This window comes from Bombina bombina, chromosome 6 (genome assembly GCF_027579735.1).
Source record: "Bombina bombina isolate aBomBom1 chromosome 6, aBomBom1.pri, whole genome shotgun sequence".
Lineage (NCBI taxonomy): Eukaryota > Metazoa > Chordata > Amphibia > Anura > Bombinatoridae > Bombina > Bombina bombina.
The window spans coordinates 939,369,038-939,375,857 of record NC_069504.1 but is presented as its reverse complement, the minus strand read 5'-3'; positions in this window follow the sequence as shown (position 1 = coordinate 939,375,857).

Genomic DNA, 6,820 nt, shown 5'->3' with positions numbered 1-6,820 from the left:
GAAACAATGGGGCTGTGTTAGGAGCTGAATGCTGCTTTTTTGCAGGTGTTAGGTTTTTTTCCAGCTCAAACCGCCCCATTGTTTCCTATGGGGGAATCGTGCACAAGCACGTTTTTGAAGCTGGCCGCGTCCGTAAGCACCGCTGGTATTTAGAGTTGAAGTGGCAGTAAATTATGCTATGCGCTTCCTTTTTAGAGCCTAACACAGCCCTTCAGAGAACTCTAAATACCAGCGGTATTTAAAAGGTGCGGGGGGGAAAAATACACGCGTAGCTAACGCACCCCTTTGGCCGAAGAACTCTAAATCTAGCCGTTAATGTTTTTGATCAAATAAAATTTTTGGTGAACAATTGTGTTACTATTTTGATGCACCTTATCAGTAAAATTGTTCACTGCATATCTATGTGTGAATGGTTCAATTATTTTTTTGTAAAATTTTTAATTTTAAAATTTTCATAATGTACTTTTGTAATAAATGCATATAAAAATGCAGTATACGCCCCTTAGCGAGACGCTCTGTTTCAGGGTAAAAAGTGTCTTTAAATAATTCCTCCAGGGCAATAGAAGTACTGGTGAGCATTTTTAAATAAACTCGCAAGCCAAGAAGCCTTTAGATCATTGGGCCCTTAGTGTCCAGTATATCAGTTGTATTTAAACAGTAAATATTGAAGTTAATATTCCATGTACCTTGGAGAAAATCCTAATGCTGTTTGAACATCCAGAAAGCTAACCAAAATTCACATTGAGCTGTTGGATGGTCATTTTGGTTGATACTTGCCTTGGATTCCGAAAATTAAAGATTTACTTCTGACATCTTTTAAGTATTTCCTTTATATTTTGGTGACTGTTTTTCAAAAATATCTTTGTACTTTAGGCCTGCATTGAAGACTAATCATAAAGTTTTCTTTCATTAAAAAGTCTTTGTATGGACTTTTTAATTTTAATATTTTAATATGTGTTTCTGTTGTATAATTTATTTTGTTATATATGTAACCTTTTAATGTACAAACAATATATAATTTTTTTTACAATAAATACAAAAATTTATTTCTCATGTACAGAATTGTTGCAATTGTTAATGAATTTGTGTGCAAAAGTTCTAAAACAGCTTTAACACAGGGGTGTTGAATAGTTCATTTTTGAGAAACCAGATTAGTTTGTTTATCATAAAAAAAAATTAATGTATAAACCTAACTAGCAAGCTAATTATTCTAAGACTGCACTTATGTTCATTTTATAATTGTTAAGATATATTCGACGGTCCCACATTTGGAGCTGGCAAGGGAGTTTAATATACAATTATTTAAAAAAATAAAATAAAACTCATTAAAAATAAATATTAACCCGTTTTATACTCTCTTGGATACTTGGATATTTACCATTATTAATATAATTATCATATGGACTTCAGCTATTCTATTACAATACGTTAATGTACACCTTATTCTTGCATACACTTCTTGTTGCATTTTTTCCCTTGTTCCTTATTTGTTTGTCTTTTTTCACTCACATCTTTCCACTTTAGTTGGCACTTTGATCATAGGAATACATGAGAAATAATCAAATTTTAATACGGAGATATTTTATATGTCATTTATTATTATAGATGAATTTGTTAAAATTAGCGCAGTTGTGAAATTATTATTATTTTTTTTTTTTAAAATAAAGCTTTATTGAGTGACCAGCATTGTAAAACAAACATTGAAAAATCAACAGTAACTTCAAAGCAAGCATCATGAAGACATTAAACTGTATACATAGTGCAATTATAGTATATCTCTAATAGCGCTTAAAGATTATATTTCTGGTACACTGTTCACATTCAAAAGCGTGATAATATACAGCATGGCTGCATATCATCAAAGTATTACATTTTCATGGGTATTAAGGCATACCCTATATGGGTGGTGGAAAATAAGAAGAAACAGGAAGAAGAGTTAAAGTAAGTATAGGAAGGAGAAAAGGCCGGTTGGGGGGTGGAGAGAGGGAAGGGAGAGAGAAGAAGAAAAAAAAAAAAAAAAAAAAAAAAAGGGGGGGGGGGGGGGGGGGGGTTCAGAAGGAGAGAGGGTGGTGGAGGGAGTTTTGAAGGAGGGGCTTGAGGGGGCTAAGGTAAACAAGGGTAGAGGGGCGGTGATCAGCACTGTAGGCAATCAGTTTTCAATACTGGGGTAAATCCAGGGTTATAGTCTAAACGGTCCCTCTAATCTCATTTCCCCTCCTAAACGGCTTATTATGTGCACCCCCAGGACACGCCATCCCAGGTAATCCAGATTGGTTTAGATCCTTTTAGGCTTTCATACATTTTTACCTTCCCAGATCATTAACATATGTTCATGTATTGCAAGTTTTCCAGTCTTGAGGTAGTGAAACCTCTCCAAACCAAGCAGGTCCCTGACCCCATGTTTCCATTCATTCAGGCTCGGCACATTGACAGATTTCCAATATTTTGGTATTAAGCTCTTGGCACCGTTTAACATTAGTAAGAACAGCCTATGCTTCGCTTCCACCACCATTCTGGGAAGAGCATGATATATCAGATTGTTTGGGTTTGGAGGCAATATTATCTCGAGAAGCCGGCTGCATTCGGCATAAATTCTTATCCAAAATTCCTGAATCCGCGGACACGTCCACCAGATATGCATTATTGAGCCGGACTCTCCACAGCCCCTCCAACAGTCCCCACTCATTTGTGGGTAGATTTTACTTAGCCTTTGTGGAGTCATGTACCATCGGCCCAGAAATTTAAAGTGCATTTCTTGTAATCTCATCGAGACTGAGGTTTTTTTTGCTTTATTGAAAATCTGTAACCAATCTTTTGAGGTAATGTCTAGGTTAAGGTCTGTACTCCACGCTTTCGTATAAGAGGGCAGGAGTTCATCACTGCTTGTGAGCAATAATTTGTACAGGCGTGATATTAAATGACCAGGCACCTGGGACATAGTGCAGATGTGCTCCAGGGGTGTTTTTTCTCTCATAAAGAGGGATTTATCCTTATGTCTATTTACATAATGATGAAACTGCGCTACTCTAAACCAAGAGGAGAATAGCCATGCATCCCACTCTTGTAGTTTTTCCTGGTTCTGTATCTTGCCTTGATGAAAAGCATTAGATATGGCGGCTTCTGCCAGCGTATATGTATATCTCTGGGGCTGTATTCTGTTTGCTAAGGCATTTTCTGCGTTATCAAACACTGGTGTCACCGGTGAAGGAATAGAAGAGATATATTTGTCCTGCTTGATCGATGAGTCCCATATGCAGAACACATCTTTTAATAATGGGTATTGTTCGATCAGGGGTGTTCGGTGTTCTGCTGACATCCAGGCAAGAGCGCCTACATTTCTTCTCTGCAGAAGTTCTCGGTCCAGTTCTACCCAAGCTTTATCTGATTGATTATGGCACCAATGGACCAATCTCTGTACTATAATTGCTTTAAAGTATGTTTTAAGTAAGGGAACTCCAGCTCCTCCCCTATCTCTGGGTAGGTACATTGTTTGTTTCCTGACTCTTGGTTTTATATCTTTCCAGATGTATGTCTCTATTTCTGATTGTATCTGGTGGATGAAGGGTAGTGCTGATGTGAGAGGGAGTGCTTGCATGATATAGAGAATCCTTGGTAGGACATTCATTTTAACCGCATGGATGCGACCCATCCATGAGATGGATTTGTTCCTCCATCTGGCCATATCATCTGTCACTGCGTCTCTAATCAGCTTATAATTCATATCAACCATATCAGGGATCTTCGGGTTCAGAAAGATCCCGAGATACTTTAAACGATGTTTCGCGACGCTAAGTGGGCAATTATCACATGCTTCTCTAAAATCGTCTGTCGGTATAGAGATGTTCATGATTTCAGACTTGGAAAGGTTAAGCTGGAAATTCGAAGCCCGTCCAAACTCTGCGAATTCAGTCAATAGGGCTGGAAGCGAGGTAGATAAATCTGACAACGTCACTAGAACGTCGTCCGCATACATGGCCAACTTATGTTCTTTGTGCCCGACAGCCAGTCCCATTATGTCAGGATTACTACGTATCCTACAAGCTAAAGTCTCGATTACTAAGGCGAATAGCAGGGGTGACAATGGGCACCCCTGTCTCGTCCCGTTAGAGATCCGGAAAGGTCTCGAGAGCATTCCATTAACGCGCACCTTAGCACTAGGCGTCGAGTATAGCGCGAAGATCGTTCTTATAATACCGTCACCGAATCCCAGCTTTGTCAGGGTATGTCGCATAAATAACCAATTCACCCGGTCAAATGCTTTCTCAGCATCCGTGGACACAAGTGCCAACGGAGCCGAGTTATATCCTACGTGAGAAATCAATTGTAATATTCTAAGGGTATTATCCCGGGCTTCTCTGCCCGGAACAAATCCCACTTGATCTGTAGAGATCAATTGCGGCAACAGTCTGGCAAGGCGGTTAGCTATCATTTTTGCTAAGATTTTTACGTCCGAGTTAAGAAGCGAGATAGGTCTGTAGCTGCTGGGTAGATTCTCAGGTTTCGGGGGTTTATGTATGACCGTGATATGTGCTTCAAGCATGGAGCTTGGTAGGTTGGTGCCGTCTGATAATTGGTTAAACATCGTAAGCAAATGAGGCACCAGTCTGTCTCGGAATGTTTTGTAATAACGCATGCCAAAGCCATCTGGCCCAGGACTTTTACCTCCTGGCAGGTGCTTAATCGCTCTCTGGATCTCTTCTATAGTGAATGGTGCTTCAAGTTGCTCCATTTCGTCTCGAGACAGACAAGGCATATTAATACCTTGTAGGTAGTTTACGATATCATTTCCCTGGTCATTATTATGAATTTGGTCCCGTTCCTCCGGTTCCCTAGGACGAAGATTGTATAGGGCTTCATAGAAGCCACAAAACGTGTCCGCTACAGCCGGTCCTTCTCTGTGTGTCTCCCCATGGTGATCCTTGATTTCGTATACATAAGTTCGAAGTCTCTGGCGTGCCAGAGCTCGTGCAAGGAATTTCCCTGCCCTGTTGCTCTGTTCAAAGTAATATTGTCGTATCCGAAGAGCTTTAATTTGTTGCTCTTTCTGGAGATGTTGCAATAGAGCCGATCTTGCTTCAATAAGATCAGCTTGCAATGCTCTGTCAGTCGGCTGTTCTTTATGAACGGCTTCGGCTTGTGCCACTTTTTCAAGTAGTGCAGCGTAGCGAGATTTCTGTTCCCGACGGAGCGCGGATACATGTCTAATCAACTCTCCTCTCAGAACACACTTATGTGCTTCCCATACCGTCGTTTCTGCTAGTCCGTCTTCTGAATTATTGCGAAAATATTCCTGGATGGTACTATCCAGTTTCTGTCTTAGTAAGGGCTCATCCAGCAGGGACTCATCCAGGCGCCATATAAATGGGGTAATTGGCATCTCAGGCCATTCAATGGTACACCTCACTGGGGCATGGTCAGACCAGGTGATCTGACCTATGTTGCTGCCAGTGATGCTAGAGAGCCCCGCTGAGTCCGTAAATATGTAATCGATTCTGGTGTATTTCCCATGGGGGTGGGAGTAAAAGGAATAGTTTTTAGTGTTTGGGTGCAATGTGCGCCAAACATCGTGTATGACCAGATCTCTAAGACATTTAGACATCTGTTTGACTATCTTGTGTTTAGTGCTAGATAGCCCATCTGAGGTGTCCAACATGGGGCAGAATGAAACATTGAAATCACCACCAAGAAAGAGTACTCCCTTTTGTGTCTCTAAAATTTCGTTCGTTAATTTTTTTAAAAAGATATCTTGTGCTGTATTCGGGAAGTACGCGCTAACAAGTGTTACATAGTTGCCATATAAAGTGCCAATTAAGATTAAGTACCTGCCTTCTGGGTCTCTTATGACCTGCTCCACCCGGAGAGGCACACCAGCCCCAATAAGGATCCCTACCCCATTTTTTTTAATGGGGCCGGATGCAAAGTAAGCTGTTGGGAATTGCTTATTATACCATTTGGGTTCTCTGAATTTAGAGAAGTGCGTCTCCTGGAGGCACACAACGTCTCCCCCCACTCTCTGTAAATCTCTAGTGACAATCGATCTCTTTCCGGGGCTATTAAATCCCTTAACATTTATTGTGATTAAATCTATGGTGCGATCCCGTATGCCCCTCATTGTGCTAGCTGGTAGCTTCAAAAATAGGAGAGGGTGAGTGGTATAGGGAAGCTATATGAGGAGAGAGAAGAGAAAAAAAAAAAAAAAAAAAAAAAAAAAAGGGGGGAAGAGGGAGAGAGGGGAGTAGGGTTTGTGGAAGGGAGGATACAAAGAAAGGGGGAGGGGAAGGTGGAGAAGGTAGGTAAGTGGGAGGAGAAAAGACTAGATTATAAGGATAACTTTATGTGGCTAGTGCCAAGAAAAGCAGGATACGGGGGGGGGAGAAAAGTAGATAAGAAGAGGGGGGAAACAGAGTTCTCTAGTATATAAAAATATACAAGATAAGGTGAGGAAATGTGAAAAGAAAAAGAGAATAGTAAGTATAGAGTCCAACTCTATCAGACTAGAGTAAAGATAATCTAACAATGGGGGTAGTAACCCCTACACTCTCAGCAAATGAATTATCTCTATTAACATTATGACTTGTAGGCAAACACAGCAATCAATATACATAACTTATAACATTGACTTTGATTTACTCAGTAATTTATCTAACATTGAGTTATATTTAAATAGATTTGGTTGACACATGAGAGAGCTACATCTTTCTATAGGGTTGCGGTGAGTTTCAGTTAGCGTCACAGAGTGACTTCTCTTAGTGTGAGTAATGATGTGTATCATGGTGTATCTTTGTTTGATTTAAAGAGTCTTTAGTGTGACATGGGGGTT